This window comes from Microcaecilia unicolor, chromosome 2, assembly GCF_901765095.1.
Source record: "Microcaecilia unicolor chromosome 2, aMicUni1.1, whole genome shotgun sequence".
Lineage (NCBI taxonomy): Eukaryota > Metazoa > Chordata > Amphibia > Gymnophiona > Siphonopidae > Microcaecilia > Microcaecilia unicolor.
The window spans coordinates 494,587,606-494,606,922 of record NC_044032.1 but is presented as its reverse complement, the minus strand read 5'-3'; positions in this window follow the sequence as shown (position 1 = coordinate 494,606,922).

The window sequence follows — 19,317 nt, the reverse complement described above, 5'->3', positions numbered from 1 at the left end:
AAAGAAAGAAAGAAAGAAAGAAAGAAAGAAAGAAAGAAAGAAAGAAAGAAAGAAAGAGTTGAAGATTTCTTCCTAGTGTGCATAAACTTTCCTAAACTTTACTCTCATTTAAGAACTATCACATTCATGCTTTTTTTTTAGCCCATTCTCTAACTCATTTGAGCCTCAGCATCAATGAGCTGATGAAAGAAAAGTCTCAGAATAAAAGAGCAAAGTGGCCTCACCAAGCTGAAGAAATCTGAGCATACCTTCCTGCAAACTTTGTTTCCTACTTCACCTATTTTTAGATACTAAATTGAAGGAAGTTTTCAGTCTGAGGAATTTACATGGATAACTCCTTAGTCACTGAGACAAATTTATTTGAAAATTGTACTCATATTGCTCCATTCTGTCTATAACCTTTTGGAGGCATAACAGAAAAACAAATATCATGCAATATGATACTTTTATTGCCTGTTGTAAAAGTGCGGTAAAAGTTTGCATTTAACCACACCTTTACTGCAAAACTTAAGGTGCAGTAAATGCAGGGACGTGCCCAGCATCGGCCCTGCATTTATCCCAAAGAACAGATACATGGTGGTAAATTCTCAAAATGTCACCGAAGTTTAGGCACCGGGATGATATGTGCTAGGGTTCTAAAGGGAGAAGCAATGCCCTCTTGATCCTGCCATTGCTGCACCAACCTCAAAATGGTTGCCATTAGAGGTTGTAGCAGCCATTTTGAGGTGGGCTCCATGATAAGCATTTCACTCTGTCTCTTTTTCTCTTTCTCCAACATCCATCCCAATCCATTTATTAGCTCTGTGTCTTAGCACACAGTCTACTGCAGTTCGCTCCCTCTGCTTCCCCATATTTGGAAGAAAGGAACTGAGATGCCATTTAAGAATCAACTCTGATCCATGCCCTTTTGTCCTTCCACACTGAGGCAGGCCAAAGGACTCAGTTGACTGAATGGCAGGATCAAGAAAAAGAAAAAATGCAGGGAAGAAGGCTAGCTTTGATTCTTCTCAGTTGTTCTCCCACCCGTCCCATCCCCCAACACACACACACTGCAGTCCCACTGCAATGCAAGGCTGCTGAGAATTGGTCAAATGTCTTACCAAGGGTCAACAGATTGGTTGCAGGATGCAGATAGATGGGAGGACTAGAAGACTGACTCAAGATTGATAGCAAACAACCTGAAAGAGAAATTATAAGGTAGCCAAATCCCACCCTCCAGAAAATAGAAGCTCTGTGCAGAAACAATGAAAGTTGTGCATCACTGCACATGTGCACAGGTTAGAGCAAACATTGGCAGAGGCCCCATAGGCCTTGTAAAACAGAGCAGGTTTCTGGGGACTTTTCAAGAAACTGAGAGCTACTGCGGATACCTTTGCCATTGTAGCATGCTGAGAGAAGAACCCAGCTTTTGGTCTAAATTTGAGCATTGGACAGCAATGACTTTTCCATTACATACCTAAAGTTCAAGTTTATTGTGATATACCGTGAATAAGATAAATATCTCAGGAGTGTGTAAAAATGTGGAGTAAATGATAAAAGGTACAGTGGGATAAGATGAGAACATACTCAGGGGAAACAACAAGAAGGAAATAAGTTCCAATAAAATCATGAAGGGAGCAGAGGGAGAGGGTTAATAGGGAAGGGGCAAGTAGCAAGGCTCACACTCTCACTGCCTAATTACCAGGGTCCTGTTTATAAAGAGAACAAAAAAGATAGAACATAGTGCTATTGCATGCTGGGAAAAACCTGGGAAAAGAAGTAAACTTTAAGGAGCTATTTGGTTAACTAATCACTGGCTAGTGCTTAATGTAGAAAAAACAGTTTCCTGCTCGTTCTCTGGCAATCTATCTCCCCCATCCACCCCTATTACTCTCTTCGGAGCACAAGTTACCCCGTCACAAGTTTCTGCTATCTCAGGATTATCTGGGATTCTTTCCTGTCTTTCATACCACAAATTTCACACTTGGCCAAAATCTCTTTTCTTCTATTTCGTCAACTACAATCTGTGCATCATCTTATTGATCACAACAACTTCCATGTGCTAATCCTTTCATTTTTTACAACCTGCCTCAACTACTGCAACATCATTTATGCAGGTCTAGCCCATCTTCATTGAAAAAATTGCAAACTCTTCAGAATACTGCTATCAGATTGCCTTGCCGTGCCTGCCACATGGATCACACAACCCCATTATGAAAATGTCATATCTGGTTGCTTGTTGAACATCGTTTAACCTGTAAGGAAGCATTTTTAACATTTGAGGACCTCAGAGTGGGCCTCCCTATCTTGCCTGTCTCACCATCCATTACTCTCCTATCAGAGCCTTTCATTCGCTTAATGACCACCATCTCATTCTTCCCAGTCCCAAGTTTGCCCACTATGAATCCACCAGATCCAGTGCTTTTTTCTTTCTCTCACCACATACTTGTAACAATCTCTCACCCAACCCCACTCTCTGAAGTGAACTTTCACTTAAGAATTTCAAAGGTAATCTGAAGGTTTGGCTCTTTTGGCAGGCTTATAGTGGTCCAGATTGATGGCTTTCTCCAGCTAGAGGCTATTTTCCACTTCCTCTCCTCTTGCCCTTCTTGTCCTAGCTTCTTACTTTATTGTATGAGTGAGCAATTTTACTATCAATAATTGCCATTCTTTTCCTTTTTCATAATTTATTGTAGTCTATACACTGCTCTGCTCTGCCTCGGCAGCTAGAGTGGTCTAACAAGCTCTAATAAACTTTAAACTATAATCAATGCAGGTGATAACTAAGGTAAGAACTAGTATTCGATGAGAAGAAATTTCAAGCTTTGACCACACTAAGGGCCCTGTTTATTAAGTCATGCTGTAGGTATGCAAAACTTTTAATGTGCTAAAAATTAGAGACACCCATTAGCATGCGCTAATTTTTAGTGCACGCTACAATGCAGCTTAGTAAACAGGGCCCTAAGTGTATCTGTCATAGAGTACAGTAGCTCCTAGAAGTAACAGAAGAGATTTGAGAATGAAAATAGAGTGCATGATCAAAACTTACCTTCAATATCTTCCCAGAATCTTTGAGTGGGAGAGCAGTACTATGAATATGGGGGGGGAGGGGGGGGGAGGGGGTAGATGGGAGAGAAACATAACATATCAATAGTATTTATATACTGCTATAACCAAAATGTTCTAAGCACTTAAGATATCAAAGAGAGATTGAGGCATACTCCTGGGAATTATGAAATCAAACTATTCCTGTAAAATTCAACCAATAACATATTTCTGAAAACTCAGGTTTTAAGATTCCTTCTAAACAAAACGGTAAGAATAAAATTGATTAAAACATACTGAGATGTCTTGCCAAAATTTAGGAGCTTTGTAAGCTATTAACACTTCACTAATCTTCAGTCTTTTGTAGCCTTTAATGGAAGGAAAGGGAAAAGGGAAATTGTTAATATTTCTCCTGCTCCTGGAAAATGAGGCAAACTGAAAATTATCCAAGAAATACTCAGGACAGCTCCCATCTAGGATCTTAAATAAAAGAGTGTGAGGAAAAGATAATAGCTTCATATTTTATGGTGTTAATCTAATTTTAATAACAAATCAGTTATTGTCTATATCAGTAGAAATAGAGGAAGGAAAGTGTGGGTCAAAGTGGAGAAAGGATCTGGATGTCATCTGCATATATAAAGAAGTTAAAGTCAAATGAAATGGGAGGACAGGGGCAAGAAATATGTAGAATAAGATAGGATCAAGGGAGACACCCAAAACAAAAGGGCAAGGTGTCCTAGACCAATGGACAGAAAATGTTCTTTCAGTGACTTATTATGAAAACCATGAAAGAACTATCCCTAAAATACCCAAGTCAGTAAGTGTTTGGTGGAGTTTTGAATGCTTAACAAAGTCAAATGCAACACAGTAAGGTAAAGCGAGATAAGTAGTACATCTGCATCATTTAGAAAGGTCCTACAGCTGCAAGCCAAAGAATCTTGATGATCATCTAACTGAATATTGAGGTTGCCTATTAGAAATAATGGCAACAGAGAGAGAAAGATTGCGCGCTGAATGGGCTTCAAAAAGAAGAGTAGAAAGTATGACTAGAGGTGGAGATAAAACCAAAACAATTTAATAGGGAAGGTAACTTTAAAGCTAAACGATAAAAGTTTGAAGGAAGGAAGGCAGACATGGATAGAGAGCAAATATTGAGATGGGATTTGTAAATTACCATTAAGCCTCCACCTTTTCTATAGACAAATAATTATCCTGGAGGACAAGATTGTTCTAGGCAGGCCAGATCTGAATCCAAGAGCACTGTTTCTACCAAGCAGAAGATATCAAAGTGAGACTGTTCAATGGGGTTTAGATCATAATACCCTGACATTGAGGAAGCCAATGCTAAGAGGAAAGTCTTTAGGAGTAAGCCTAGATAGAGAGGGACAAGAAGAACATAGTATGGTTGTAGTCTTTACATAGAGAGAAGGAAGATGAGAAGAGTGAGGGATACTGATATCTGGTGTACGACATATGGTGACTGACGTAGTTGATGCAAGTTTTCTGAGAGTTAGATAAAAACAGAGAGGGGAAACAGAATAATTGTGAATGAAATAAGACAGAGATGGGATACAGAGGTGAACAAAGGAACAGAACCTGTTCCTTAGGTGAGCTCCTTCCACTTGGACCCAGGTCTATGCATGCACTGTAGAAAAGCAAGCTGCTATACTTCATGCTGGGACAGAGTAATGTCACCTCCAGGGGCAGAGTCAAGCTCAGCTGCATTTGTAGTAGGTTACAGAGAGCTGAGGGCAGGAACGTGAGAGCCTCCAGGGGTAAAGTTGGTGGGCAGAAACAAGCTTGAGCCATGTTCACAGCAGGTTATAGAAAGCCCAGGACAGGAGTGTGAGAGCCTGGAAGAGACAAAAGAGCACAAAATACATCATCAAAAACAACATTCAAGGTTTTGGTGGCACAGTAGTTGGGAAACATTCTTCTAGTACATTACATTTTCCTGTGCTATATAGGAAAGTGAAGATAAACAAAAGAAGCTCTAAAGATCATATAGGAATAATTGCATGATAATGTCCTGAAATCTCTATCTGACTGGTCAGTAATTTATAAAAATAATGGACATTAGAATATTTTTACAGCATGTTCTTGGAATTAATTGTAGGTTAGAGTGGGGCTACATAAGTACATAAGCATCGACATGCTGGGACAGACCAAGGGTCCATCGAGCCCAGCACCCTGTCACCGACAGCGGCCAAAAGAACAAGCAATTTGTCCCGTCCATCCTAGAAATACTGCATTATTCCCTCGTCCATTCAATAACATTCTATGGCTTTTTCCTCCAGGAAGCCGTCCAATTCTTTTTTGAAGTCCGCTAAGTTAACCGCCTTAACCACCTTTTCCGACAGCGAATTCCAGAATTTAACTACGCGTTGAGTGAAGAAACATTTCCTCCAATTCGTTTTAAATTTACCACACTGCAGCTTCATCGAATGCCCCCTTGTGCTAGTATTTTTGGAAAGCGTAAACAGACGCTCCACATCGACCCGTTCCATTCCACTCATTATCTTATAGACCTCTATCATATCTCCCCTCAGCCGCCTTTTCTCCAAGCTAAAGAGCCCCAGCCTCTTCAGCCTATCCTGATAGGGAAGTCGTCTCATCCCCTGTATCATCTTTGGCGCCCTTCTCTGCACCTTTTCCAATTCCACTATCCACCTTATAATTGAAAGAGAAAAACGCCTAGATTTTGACCCAAATCGGGAGATAGACGTTTATCTCACAAAAACGAATAAATCGGTATAATGGAAAGGCGATTTTGGACGTTTTCAACTGCACTCCATCGCGGAAGCGTACAAAGTTGACGGGGGCGTGTCGGAGGCGTGGTGAAGGTGGAACTGGGGCGTGGTTATCGGCCGAGGAGAGATGGGCACCTTTCGCCGACAATGGAAAAAAAGTATGCGTTTGTAGCTAGAATTTAGGGCACTTTTCCTGGACCCTGTTTTTTCACGAATAAGGCCCCAAAAAGTGCCCTAAATGACCAGATTACCACCAGAGGGAATCGGGGATGACCTCCCCTGACTCCCCAAGTGGTCACTAACCCCCTCCCACCACAAAAAATGATGTTTCACAACTTTTTATTTTCACCATCAAATGTCATACCCACCTCCCTGGCAGCAGTATGCAGGTCCCTGGAGCAGTTGTTAGGGGGTGCAGTGGACTTCAGGCAGGTGGACCCAGGCCCATCCCCCCCACCTGTTACAATTGTGCTGCTTAATGCTTATTAGTCGTCCAACCCCCCAATCCCACTGTACCCACATGTAGGTGCCCCCCTTCACCCCTTAGGGCTATAATAATGGTGTAGACTTGTGGGCAGTGGGTTTTGAGGGGGATTTGGGGGACTCAACACACAAGGGAAGGGTGCTATGCACCTGGGAGCTCTTTTACCTTTTTTTTTTTTTTTTTTGTAAAAGTGCCCCCTAGGGTGCCTGGATGGTGTCCTGGCATGTGAGGGGGACCAGTGCACTACGAATCCTGACCCCTCCCACGAACAAATGCCTTGGATTTATTCGTTTTTGAGCTGGGCGCTTTCATTTTCCATTATCACTGAAAAACAAAAACACCCAGCTCACAAACTGTCAAATAAAACATGGACGTCTATTTTTTTCGAAAATATGGTTCGGTCCGCTCCTTCACAGACCCGTTCTCGGAGATAAACGCCCATGGAGATAGACATTTTCGTTCAATTATGCCCCTCCACGTCTTTTTTGAGGTGCGACGACCAGAATTGAACACAATACTCGAGGTGTGGTTGCACCATGGAGCGATACAATGGCAGAATAATATCCTTATTTTTGTTTTCAATCCCTTTCCTAATGATATCCAACATTCTATTTGCTTTCCTAGCCGCAGCAGCACATTGAGCAGAAGTTTTCAACGTATCATCAATGATGACACTTAGATCCCTTTCTCGGTCCGTGACTCCCAACACTGACCCTTGCATGTCATAGTTATAGTTTGGGTTCCTCTTTCCCACATGTATCACTTTGCACTTGTTCACATTAAAGGTCATCTGCCATTTAGTCTCCCAGTCTTGTAAGGTCCTCTTGTAGTTTTTCACAATCTTCCCACGCTTTGACTACTTTGAATAACTTTGTGTCATCAGCAAATTTGATTACCTCATTAGTTACCCCCATCTCTAGGTCATTTATGAATATGTTAAAAAGCAGAGGTCCCAGCACCCCCGCTAACTACCCTTCTCCATTGCGAATATTGACCTTTTAATCCTACTCTCTGTTTCCTGTCTTTCAAACAGTTTTTAATCCACAGTAAGACACTACTTCCAATCCCATGTCCCTCTAATTTCCTCTGTAGTCTTTCATGAGGGACCTTATCAAACACCTTCTGAAAATCTAGATACACAATGCCAACTGGCTCACCTTTGTCCAAATGTTTGTTTACCCCTTCAAAGAAATGCAGCAGATTGGTGAGGCAAGACTTCCCTTCACTAAATCCATGTTGACTTTGTCCCATTAGTCCATGCTTTTGAATGTGCTCTATAATTTTGTTCTTGATAATAGTCTCTACCATTTTGCCCGGCACTGACGTCAGACTCACCGGTCTATAATTTCCCGGGTCTCCTCTGGAACCTTTTTTAAATATCGGCATTATATTGGCCACCCTCCAATATTTAGGTACCACGCTCGATTTTAAGGATAAATTACAAATCAATAACAGTAGATCTGCCAGCTCATTTTTTAGTTCTATCAGTACCCTAGGGTGAATACCATCCGGTCCAGATTTGCTACTCTTCAGATTGCAGAACTGCTCCATTACGACTTCCAGATTTACAGATATTTCAATATGTTTTTCCGACTCTTCAGCTTCGAATACCCTGACCTCAGATATTCCATCTCCTAATTTTTTTTTTCCCTCTATGGCTTGGAAAAGCTGAAAATAAAGACTGCTGGATTTTTGAGCCAGAATGCTGGCAAATTCTGCATGCACTATTTCTGTCCCTTCTCCTCTGCCCCTGGTCCCTTCTGTTAGTGTTGACCTAGTGCAGTTTCAATGGAAATCTCAGGCTGGATTAATTGCCAAAAGAAAGGAGGAAAAGAAACAGTTCAGTTTGCTGTGATGTGAAGACCCTGTGTAATTTTTAGACTAAATATTGTTGCCTGCTATAGGAAATACATTGTTTGCTAGAGGATAAAGTGTTTCTTGCCGCACAAGGAAGGCGACTGCACATTTGAAGAAAGTGTATTTAATCCAATTTCTGAATAAACATGCCTGTGGAAACTAAGGAAATCTAGCAAATAAAAAATAAGTTTGTATTGTTCTAAAGAAATTAAAAATCAATGAATACTTCATTAACACAAAAGGGAGCAAGAGAGATATAAATACAGCAAACAGTCAAGAACATTGCTGGAACTGTTAGTGCAGTTTAACGTTTGGCTTTCCTTTTGCATGTAACCTTTCTGCAAAATCTTTTTCCATTTCCTTTTCTTCCAGATTCCTTTCTCTTTTTCTTCTCTCCCACCTTCTCTTTTCTGCTTAAAACATGTTTTTTGCCAAGCAATTTTAGCTTGCATACAGCCTGAGTAAAATCTATGCATATACACAGAATCACACACATAAATGCATGCAGCCATAGCCTCATTTACTTTGTGAGGGTAATTTGTAAAGCCATTTCCATGGGTAAAATAGCACTTTGTCTGTGGAAATGGGCCTTTAGAAAATTTGAAAATGTAGACTTTGTTAAAGGCAGAATAGAAACATCAAAATAGAATAGACTAGAATAGTGCACATTTTTGAAAATTCAACCCTCTGAATCTGAGTTACTCAGAAAACAGTCTGCCCCAAAAAGCAAGTATAAGGGATCCTTTTACAAAGCAGCGGTAGAAAGTGGCCTTAGCACACCGTTACGTGAGTTTTTCCTGAGCACTAAAGCCATTTTTACTGCAGCTGAAAAATGGCTGATTTTCCATTTTCTGTATTAATGGCCATGCACTAATGCACAGCCATTAGTGCACAGCCATTACAAAAAATTAGCGTGTGAGCCCTTACCACCACCTATTTTATAGGTAGTAAGGGCTCACGTGCTAGTCCTGCTCTAATCAGTTAGCTCACGGTAATGTGGCTGTGCTAACTGAATTGAGCTGTCATGCCCACTCTCCACCCCCCAGACATGCACCCTCAGAGAAGAAAAATAAAAGTTTTAGTGTTCAGTTCATGCACACACATTGGGCGTTTTCTTACCGCAGATTAATAAAAGGAGCCCTAAATACAGTGGTGTGCTGGAGCCGGCTCGCACCGGATCGCAAGAGCCGCTTGTTAAATTTATTGGCATCTTGCGAGCCGGTTGTTGGCCAGTGCGAGCCGGCTCTCCTCTGCTCCCCCACTGCCCCGGTCGTCCATCATCCGTTTTCCTCTGCTCTCCGACAGACCTGGTTTCCTTCCTATGCCACTGCTTGCCTTTAAAAATTTTATTTTCCTTCGAGGTGCGCCGGCGTTGAAGCGAAGGCAGCAGGCTTAGCTCGGTTTCAGCCTTCCGTTTCCCTTCCCTCGCATCATGGCTCCGCCCTCTTCTGACGTATTTCCTGTTTGCGCGAGGGCGGAGCCATGATGCGAGGGAAGGGAACGGAAGGCTGAAACCGAGCTAAGCCTGCTGCCTTCGCTTCAACGCCGGCACGCCTCGAAGGAAAATAAAATTTTTAAAGGCAAGCAGCGGTGCAGGAAGGAAACCAGGTCTGTCGGGGAGCAGAGGGAAGATGGATGATGGACGACCGGGGGCAGCGGGGGGGGGGGGGGCTGGGAGAAGGCAGATGGAGGGGAGGAGGGCAGGGGGGAGGCGAGGGTTGGTGGATATGGGTGGATGGAGCATGGAGGGCAGGGAGGAGAGGAGGGTTGCTGGACATGGTGGATGGAGGGCAGGGGAGAGGAGGGTTGCTGGGCATGGGTGGATGGAGGGCAGGGGAGAGGAGAGGAGGGTTGCTGGACATGGGTGGATGCAGGGCAGGGGGAGAGGAGGGTTGCTGGACATGGGTGGATGGAGGGGAGAGGAGGGTTGCTGGACATGGGAGGATGGAGGGGAGAGGAGGGTTGCTGGACATGGGTGCATGGAGAGCAGGGGAGAGGAGGGTTGCTGCTGGACATGGGTGCATGGAGGGCAGGGCAGGGGGGAGAGGAGGGTTGCTGGACATGGATGGAGGAGAGGGAAGGGAGAGAGAAGAAATGCTGGACATGGATGGAAGGGAGGGAAGAGTGAGGAATGAGATGAGAAGAGGGAAAAGGAAGAGAGGAGAATAACTGCACATGGATGGAGAAAATAGGCTGAAGCTGGATCCACTGGACAGTCAAGTCTGCGGAGGACCCAGCTTTTACTTACAAATGTAGGGCAAGAAATGAAGAAGAAAGGCGGAAAGTAAAGAAATAAATGGAAAGGAAGCCCTGGAAACGGAGTTAAGAGGACAGATAGCAGCAGAATCGGATACTGGGCCGGCATGATCAGAAAAACAAAGTCACCAGTCAAGAAAGGTAGAAAAAATAATTTTATTTTCATTATAGTGTTTGGAATATGTCCACTTTGAGAATCAGGTGCTCAACATTAAAAGTTTATTTTTATTTACTTATTTATGGCATTTTATCCCACATTAAACATGAATTAGATTGCCTGCCCCCCCCCCCCCCCAGGCTCTCTCCCCGGCTATAACCAGCTCTGCAATTTGGGGGAGGGGTGCAGAGGTGAACCGTGGGGGGGGGGGGGGAGTGCAGAGGTGGACCGGGGAGAGAGCCTGTTGTTAAACATTTACCAGCACACCACTGCCTAAATATGTAAAATATTGATAGACAGTTCCTTCATCCCACCAGCTATGGCTCCTATGGATCTAGCTGTTGGCCCTTCCTGTCCAACTATTTGTCCTCCCAATTCTCTGATTCATACTTCTAGACTGCAGCCATCTTGTTTCTGCTTAGAATATTCATTTTGCAGCCTTCCAGCCTACAAATTGCCAGAACTTGGTCATTCCTTATTTTCTTGATGTTGGAGTCCTGTTTCACTGCCTTCTATTCAAACTGATTCATGTCTCCTGTATTTGCTCTTTCTTAGAGATTACTTGCCCAGCTTCCTACATCCCAGCCTGTCCAGCTTGATTCTCCTGGTAAATCCTGCCTGCTGTCAACACTTAAAGGTTCCTCCTGAGAGGAAAGTGACCTGTGCAGGCAGAAGAGCTACTCTTTCCTAGCCTAGATCACCCTTCACATAGGGTTCATATTTCCTTAACTGACTGCTGTGACAGCAAGTTTTGGTCACAACCTAGAACCAAGATTCACTATGCAAGAATTCATTTTATACTCAGGACCCATTTGATTGAATCATAAGATTCCGGGATGCACAGTAGTCTTCAAATTTTCAACATCATCCAGATATCTATCTATCTATCTATCTATCTATCTATCTATCTATCTATCTATCTATCTATCTATCTATCTATAGTGCTACAAGGCATACACAGTGCTGTACACCATACACAGAAGATAGTCCCTGCTCATAGAGCTTACAATCTAGATAAGACAGGTAAACAGACAGAACAATTAAGGATAAAGGGAATAAAGAGAGATGAGGATAAAGGACAGGGTAAGTGAGTTAGGAGTCCAAAGCAGTGGTAAAGCGGTGGGTTTTGAGTTTGGACTTGAAAACGGCTAAAGACGGGGCTAGATGCACAGGCTCGGGAAGTCTATTCCAGGCGTGAGGTGCAGTGAGATAAAAGGAACAGAGTCTCGAATTAGCAGTAGAGGAGGAAGGGATGGATAAGAGAGCTTTATTAACAGAACGGAGTACTCAAGAGGGAACGCAGGAGGAGACAAGAGTTGAGAGGTACTGGGGAGCGGCAGAGTGAATGCACTTATAGGTGAATAGGAGACGTTTGAATAGAATACGGAAACGGATAGGGAGCCAGTGAAGTGACTTAAGGAGAGGGCTAATGTGGGCATAGTGACTTTGGTGGAAAATGAGTCGCGCAGCAGAGTTTTGGATTGATTGAAGAAGAGAGAGATGGCTAAGAGGGAGGCCGGTCGGTGAGTAGTAGGTTACAATAATCAAGACGGGAGGTGATAAGAGTGTGGATAAGGCTTTTGGTAGAGTGCTCAGAGATGAAGGGACGGATTTTGTTGATGTTATAGAGAAAGAAACGACAGGTTTTGGCAGTCTGCTGAATGTGAGCAGAGAAGGAGAGAGAGGAGTCGAAGATGACCCCAAGGTTACGGGCTGATGAGACTGGGAGAATGAGAGTGCCATCCACCAAAATAGAAAAAGGGGGGAGAGGAGAGGTAGGTTTAGGGGGAAAGATGAGGAGCTCGGTTTTAGTCATGTTAAGATATACTGTGATCCTGGTAATAGAGTGGTTCTTACAGATGGTACATTTCATTCCCATTCCTAACCAGACATCCGTTCCATAACTGCCATCATTCTTATATGAGAAATTGTCCACCTGCAATTGATCCCAGCCTTTGCTATTTTTGATTGAGATCTTCAGTTCATTGTCAAGTTTGAGAGGGCCTTTTATAAAAACTTAGCAACTAAACTTCATTATTCTTCTGGATATCATCCTAAAATTAACAGCATTACTAAGATGATCAATCAAGAACTTGAGCAGTTCCTGCATTATTTAGTTTCACTTCATCAAATTCACTAGGTAAGCTTACTTCCCTGGGCTGAATTCACTCATGGCAACCATACCAGTGAATTTATAGAGCAGTCCCCTTTTTTATAACTTTCTGCCTCATTTCTCTCTGCTGCTCAGGCTTCTGAGGTTCCTGTAACGAATGACCTAACTTGGCTCTACCAAAAAACCTGGTCCCAGTTGCAGTTGTTGTTTCCTTTTAAATGTTCATTGATTTTTGGAATCCAGCTTATTTCTACAGACTGTACCAAACAAGTTTCCTTCATACAACCAGAAACAATAACATTTGACTCATATTTAGTATCTTGGACTCTAATTCAAACTCAACCCTCAATCCAACCCACCTTATAGCATCCCTCCGAATGCCCAGTTGTTTCTTCTACACATCAATCTATACTCACTAACAGCCCCTACCTTGTAACCCCCATCTTCTTCCTCTTCCCATCTAGAATCAATTCCCTGCCCTTCCTTCTTTCCTTCCCATCTCCACTATTTAAAACGCCCTTCCCTTCTACCCATTATCCTATTCTCTTATGGCCCTCTTCCAATTACTATTCCTCTCCAAGAATCTCCCTTCTTCCCCCTCCTGCCTGCCTCCGTATGCTTTCAGTTACCCATATTCTTCTACCTCCTCATATCTTTTACTCCTTACATTTGTGAGTTTTTCCATCTGTCCTATTATCCCCAATATACCTCACCAGCTCTCCACTGCAGGCACTTCCTGCCTTTTTTAGTTGCCCACAATTTCACATCTCACTACTACTATCCCCATCTTCAGTAATTTTCTACATCCCTTATCTATGTTTTTGAGTATATTTCCTAAAAGAATAATTTTTGTGTCAAGCTTCACACACAAACACTTCTTTTTTAAATCTTTTCTATCATATTTATATAATTTTTGTTTTCTTTTTTATATTGCTATTTATCTCTTTGAAAGGTTCTTTTGACTCCTGACATATGCCGAAACACTGCCGTGTTGAGTCTGACACAATAGGGAATTGGATTTGATGTTATTAAAGGTGCTACACAACATCTTTGGAATCATTGCCTCACTCTCTTTTGTTTGCTGCTTTGTATACGTGAGGATTTTGACCTCCTTTTCTTCTGTTTGGACTGGCATCCCAGAGTAGGACTTGTGATAGTTCCTCTGATTTACATGCTGTAGTCACAAAATATCAGTCACATTCAGTAGTTTCATTAGGTACTTTAAGCTTTTTCTGTGATCCAAACTCTTTTTCCTTCTTCACCCCTTTATGGGGATCAACTGACATATTGAAATCCCTCCTTTCTCAATTATCTTTTTTCCCATTATAAACAGTTCAAGCTCCTATCCTACTCTCAGAAAAAAATTCTGCTTGGTCCTTATTAGAGGTATCTATATATATAAAAGGCACCACTGAAGCCTCCAGCCGGAAGTGTGAAGCGCCAGAGATATCCGGTTTCCCCATGAGTGAAGGAAAACAGCACAGCAGGAAATCCCACAAAACAGTGAAGGACTCAGAGGGGGGAGGGGAGAGAGATGCCCTCACTCTCTCTGTAACAAAAACACAGAACAGCAGGAAACAACACTGAAGGACTGGACTCAGAGGGGGAAGGAGAGAGGGCAGGGCAGGGACACACACACTCCCACATGCACACTCTGAAGAAAACCTTGCTAGCCCCCGTTTCATTTGCATCAGAAACGGGTTTTTTTTACTAGTATATTTATAAATGAGAGCTGCTACTCCCAACAGTGCCCTTTGACAGCTACTTATCTCCACTACTTTTCTGTTCGAATCTCGTCCAGATGAAACTTGTTGCCCTTCTGTATTAAGATCACTACCCCCTGCAATCTTCATTCCCCTTCCTCTTAGAACTGCAAAAACCTTGGCTGTAAACTTTCTGTTGAAGCAACTTCTCATCCCTCACCCAAAAATGAATTTTTTGCAGCATAGCTACTGCCCATTTCAATCTATCCAGCTCTGTGAAAACTACCTTACATATATTATCTACTATACCTGAATATATAAGAAACCTGAGACCCTGAAGGCTATTGAAGCAGTGTACATTGAGGTGCAGCAGGTATTTTTCTGTCTCTGGAGGGCTCACAATTTAAAAGAAAAGAAAATAACAAACAGCTGAAGTGGGATTTGAACCTGGTCCCCTGGTTAGCAGCTCAGTGTTCTAACCATTAGGCTACTCTTCTGCTATGCATGGATGTCTATATGGCCATTTTATAACATAGATGTTTTTATGCTGCCACAAAAATGTTCATGTCCCTTGTTTTGCCCCATTCAAAATGTAAATGTTTAGGTCTTCCTTTCTCTGTAAAGTAACCAAACAGAGGTCTAAAAATTGACCCTCCCAGTCCAGCAACAATAGGTCTCTCCTTTTCACCATAGTTTGGAAAGCACCCAGTGTGTTCTGTCCAGTCTCACTTCCTGATCTCCCAAAACTCCATCACAGAGGTCTAATACAGCCCTGTAAATTTTCTGGGCTATATCTATACAATTCTTGTACTTGTCTTGTTCAGGCACTCCATTAATGCACAAATTATACCTCTTGGACTTATTTTCTAAGGGGCTCATTTTCTAAAGAGAAAAACTTCTCAAAAGCAGCCCAGATTGGCAGATAAATATTTTCCTCACCAAAATGTCTAAGTTTTGACTTTTGAAACTCAGAATTGGGACGTTTTATTCCACAGTTCCTCTAAATTGCAAGGGGGATGTTGGAGGCATGTTTTAGGTGGTACTTGGGCTGGACTTAGGAGGGCTTTAAATCTGGACATTTTTTTCTGTGATAATGAAACAGGAAAAAAAAGGTCCAGGGTGGAAAAGAAGTACATTTTTATCTATACCTGTTTCAGTCACAACTAAGTCAAAAAAAGTGCCCTAACTGACCAGCTGACCACTGGAGGGATGAAGGCATGACCCTTCTTATTCTCCCAGTGGTCACTGACCCCCTCCCATCCCCCATCAAAGATGTGACTGTGACAGTAGATAACAAGCTCTATGACAGCTCCAGATATTATGGCCATTCCTAAGAAAGCAGCAAGCAAGTGGATGGAGTAGCCTAGTGCTCAGTGCAGTAGACAGTGAACAACAGGACCCAGGTTCAATTCCTACCTTAATTCTTTAATTTCAGTACAAATATGTGAGCCCTCCTGGATCACAGAAATATCTCTTGTACCTAAATATATAAGTGACCTTCAAGCCTGAGGGCTATTGTATTAGTACTACTGTAGGTTTCTCTGTTCCTGGAGGGCTCACCATATAATATGAAGGGGGTTAGGTGGGATTTGTACCTGCATCCCTTTAGGTGAAGTCCATTGCACTGACCACTAGGCTGCCTCTTTGCACTGCTGGGATGTCTGTGAGACCAGTTCAATAGGAATGCTGCAAGACAGACCTCCCCATGACTGATTAGAATTTCAGTGGTACTATCAAAATAGGTTGCTCTGAAAAACCTGGTATGACCCAATGAATAGGACTTATTCAGGTAGGAACTACTACTGCCTGGAAAAGTCTTGCCAAATATCAGGACCTTTGTATTAACACCAATTAGAGCTATTTGAAGCTAACTTTATATGAATGCTCACCTTTGTAACATGGTAACATAGTAAATGACGGCAAATAAAGACCTGTAATATGTGTTGTAGATTTTTTTTCCCTTTATGTATTTTTTTCCTCACTTTACATTTACTGAAAATTTAAAAGAAGTTAATTCAATTGTATGTCTGAGGTACTAGATTTCCTTTCATAGCTCATAGAATATGATTGATTGAGTCTTAAAAAGGTCTGTGGGATGTGCAATATTCCTACCCTTTTTCTGTTCTATTGTCATTTTTGATAGTAATGCATAGATAATGAATTGTGTGAATCCTGTCAAGAGCATCATGGAAATTATATTAGGTGAGTCACTAGAGACAAGAAGAAGACGGAGGTGTGTACTTGACAAGTATTATTTTCTAGTAGAAAGGCCAGGTTTGCCAAACTGATAGTGGAAGCAAAACATATAGCCATACTGGGTCACACCAGTGGTTCATCTAGCCCAGTATCCTGTTTCCAACAGTGGCCAATCCAGGTCACAAGTAATTGGAAGCAGTGGCATAGTCTGGGCTCCCCAATTTTGGTTCAGGCCCCCCAAAGTGTGCTGGTTTGGCTGGCGGGGGTCACCAAGCCCCGCCAGCAGAAACTTTCCTGCAGTGATATTCGCCTCCATGCTGCCTGCCTTGCTTCTCCCTCCCTCACACGCATGCTCGCGTTTAATAAAATTGAGCATGAATGAGCTTTACAGCATGCTCAGTTTCACTAAAACCAAGCATACATGCTGAGGTGGGAAAGCAGTATAAGCAGCATGATGATGAGTATTGCTGGGGGGGACCCCAGCCAGCCCAGGTATGTGGGGTTGCAGCAGGGGTAGAGAGCGGTTTGGGGTGGGGCAAAATGTGTCCCCCATTTTGGACTCAGGTCCCTCTCTCAAAATCAAGGTCTGGCTACACCTCTGCCTGGCAGAAAACCAATTATTAACAACAATCCATGCTACCAACCCCAGGGTAAGCAGTTGTTTTCCCTATGCCAATCTCAATAACAGACTACGGACTTTTCCACCAGGAACTTGTCCAAACCTTTTTTAAACCCAGATACTCTACCCGCTGTTACCACATCCTCCGGCAGCAAGTTCCAGAGCTTAAATATTATTTGAGTGAAAAAATATTTCCTCTTATTTGTTTTAAAAGTATTTCCATGTAATTTCATTGACTGTCCCCTGGTCTTTGTACTTTTTGAAAGAGTGAAAAATTGATTCACTTTTACCTGTTCTACACAACTCAGGATTTTATAGACCTCAATCATATTCCCCCTTAACTGTCTCCTTTCCAAGCTGAACAGCCCTAACCTCCTTAGCCTTTCATCATATGGGAGAAGTTCCACCCCCTTTATCATTTTGGTCACTTTTCTTTGAACCTTTTTCTAATTCTGCTATATCTTTTTTGAGATATATTTGAATGCAATACTCAAGGTGGGGTTGCACCATGGAGTGAGACAGATGCATTATAATAATGCAATACTCAATATGAGGTTGCACCATGGAGCAATACAGAGGCATTATAATATTCTTGGTCTTATTTTGAATCCCTTTCCTAATAATTCCTAGCATCCTGTTTGCTTTTTTGCCTGCCACCGCACACTGGGCAGAAAATTTCAGGATATTCTCCACAATGACACCTAGATATTTTTCATGAGTGCTTATTCCTAAGGTGGACCTTAGCATCAGGTAGCTATGATTTGGATTATTCTCTCCAATGTGCATCACTTTGAATTTGTCCTTATTAAATTTCTTCTGCCATTTGGATGTCCAGTCTTCCAGATTCCTAAGGTCTTCCTGTAATTTTTCACAATCTACATGTGTTTTGAGAACTTTGACTAATTTTGTGTCATCTGCGAATTTAATCACCTCACTCGTCATTCTGATTTCCAGATCATTCCTGCAATACTCCACTATTTACCCTCCTCCATTAAGAAAAGTGGTCATTTAACTCTACCTTCACTAAGTCCTAATCCACAGAATGATATTGCCTCCTTTCCAATGACTTTTTAATTTTCTCAGGAGTCTCTCATGAGGAACTTTGTCAAAAGCTTTCTGAAAATCTAGATACACTACATCAACTGGCTCACCTCTATGCACATGTTTATTCATGCCTTCAAGAAAATGAAGCAAATTGGTGAGGCAAGACTTCCCTTGGCTGAACCCATGTTGACTCTGTCCCATTAAACCATGTTTGTCTACATGTTCCGTAATTTTTATAATAGTGTCCACTATTTTGCCTGGCACTGAAGTCAGGATTTCCGGTCTGTAATTTCCTGGATCACCGCTAGAACCCTTTAAAAAAATTGACATTTCATTGGCTAACTTCCAATCTTCATGTACTACAGACAATTTTAATGACATGATACAAATCACTAACAATAGATCAGCAATATCATGTTTGAGTTCATTCAGTACCCTGGGGTGTATACCAACTGGTCCAGGTGATTTATCACTCTTCAACTGCGTGCAGATTTGGAGACCACACCTATGGAAAGATATAAACAGGATGGAGTCAGTCCAGAGGGCGGCTACGAAATTAGTAAGCGGTCTTGAATGTAAAAATTATAGGGACAGGCTTATGAACCTCAACAAGTATACGCTGGAAGAGAGGAGGGAGAGAGGAGACATGACAGAAACGTTTAAATATATCAAGGGCATTTATGTACAGGAAGAGAGCCTTTTTCAAATGAAGGAGAGCTCTGGAATGAGGGGGCATATGACAAAGTTAAGAGGAAATAGGCTTAGGAGTAACCTAAGGAAGTATTATTTCACATAAAGGGTGGTGGAGGCAGGAATGGCCTCCCGGTGGAGGTGGTGGAGTCTAGGACTGTTCCAGAATTTAAAAAAGGCATGGGATAAGCATGTGGGATCACTTAGGAACAGGAAGCATTAGGGGTTGCAGAGGATAGGCAGACTGGATGGGTCATGTGGCCTTTATCTGCCATCATGTTTCTATGTTTCTATTTGGCTTAAAACGCCTTCCAGGTTCATAGAGATTCCTTTCAGTTCCTCTGCATCATCACCCATGAAAGCAGGTGGATCTCTTGCATCTTCTTCCATAAAGACCAAATCAAATAATTCATTAATCTCTAAA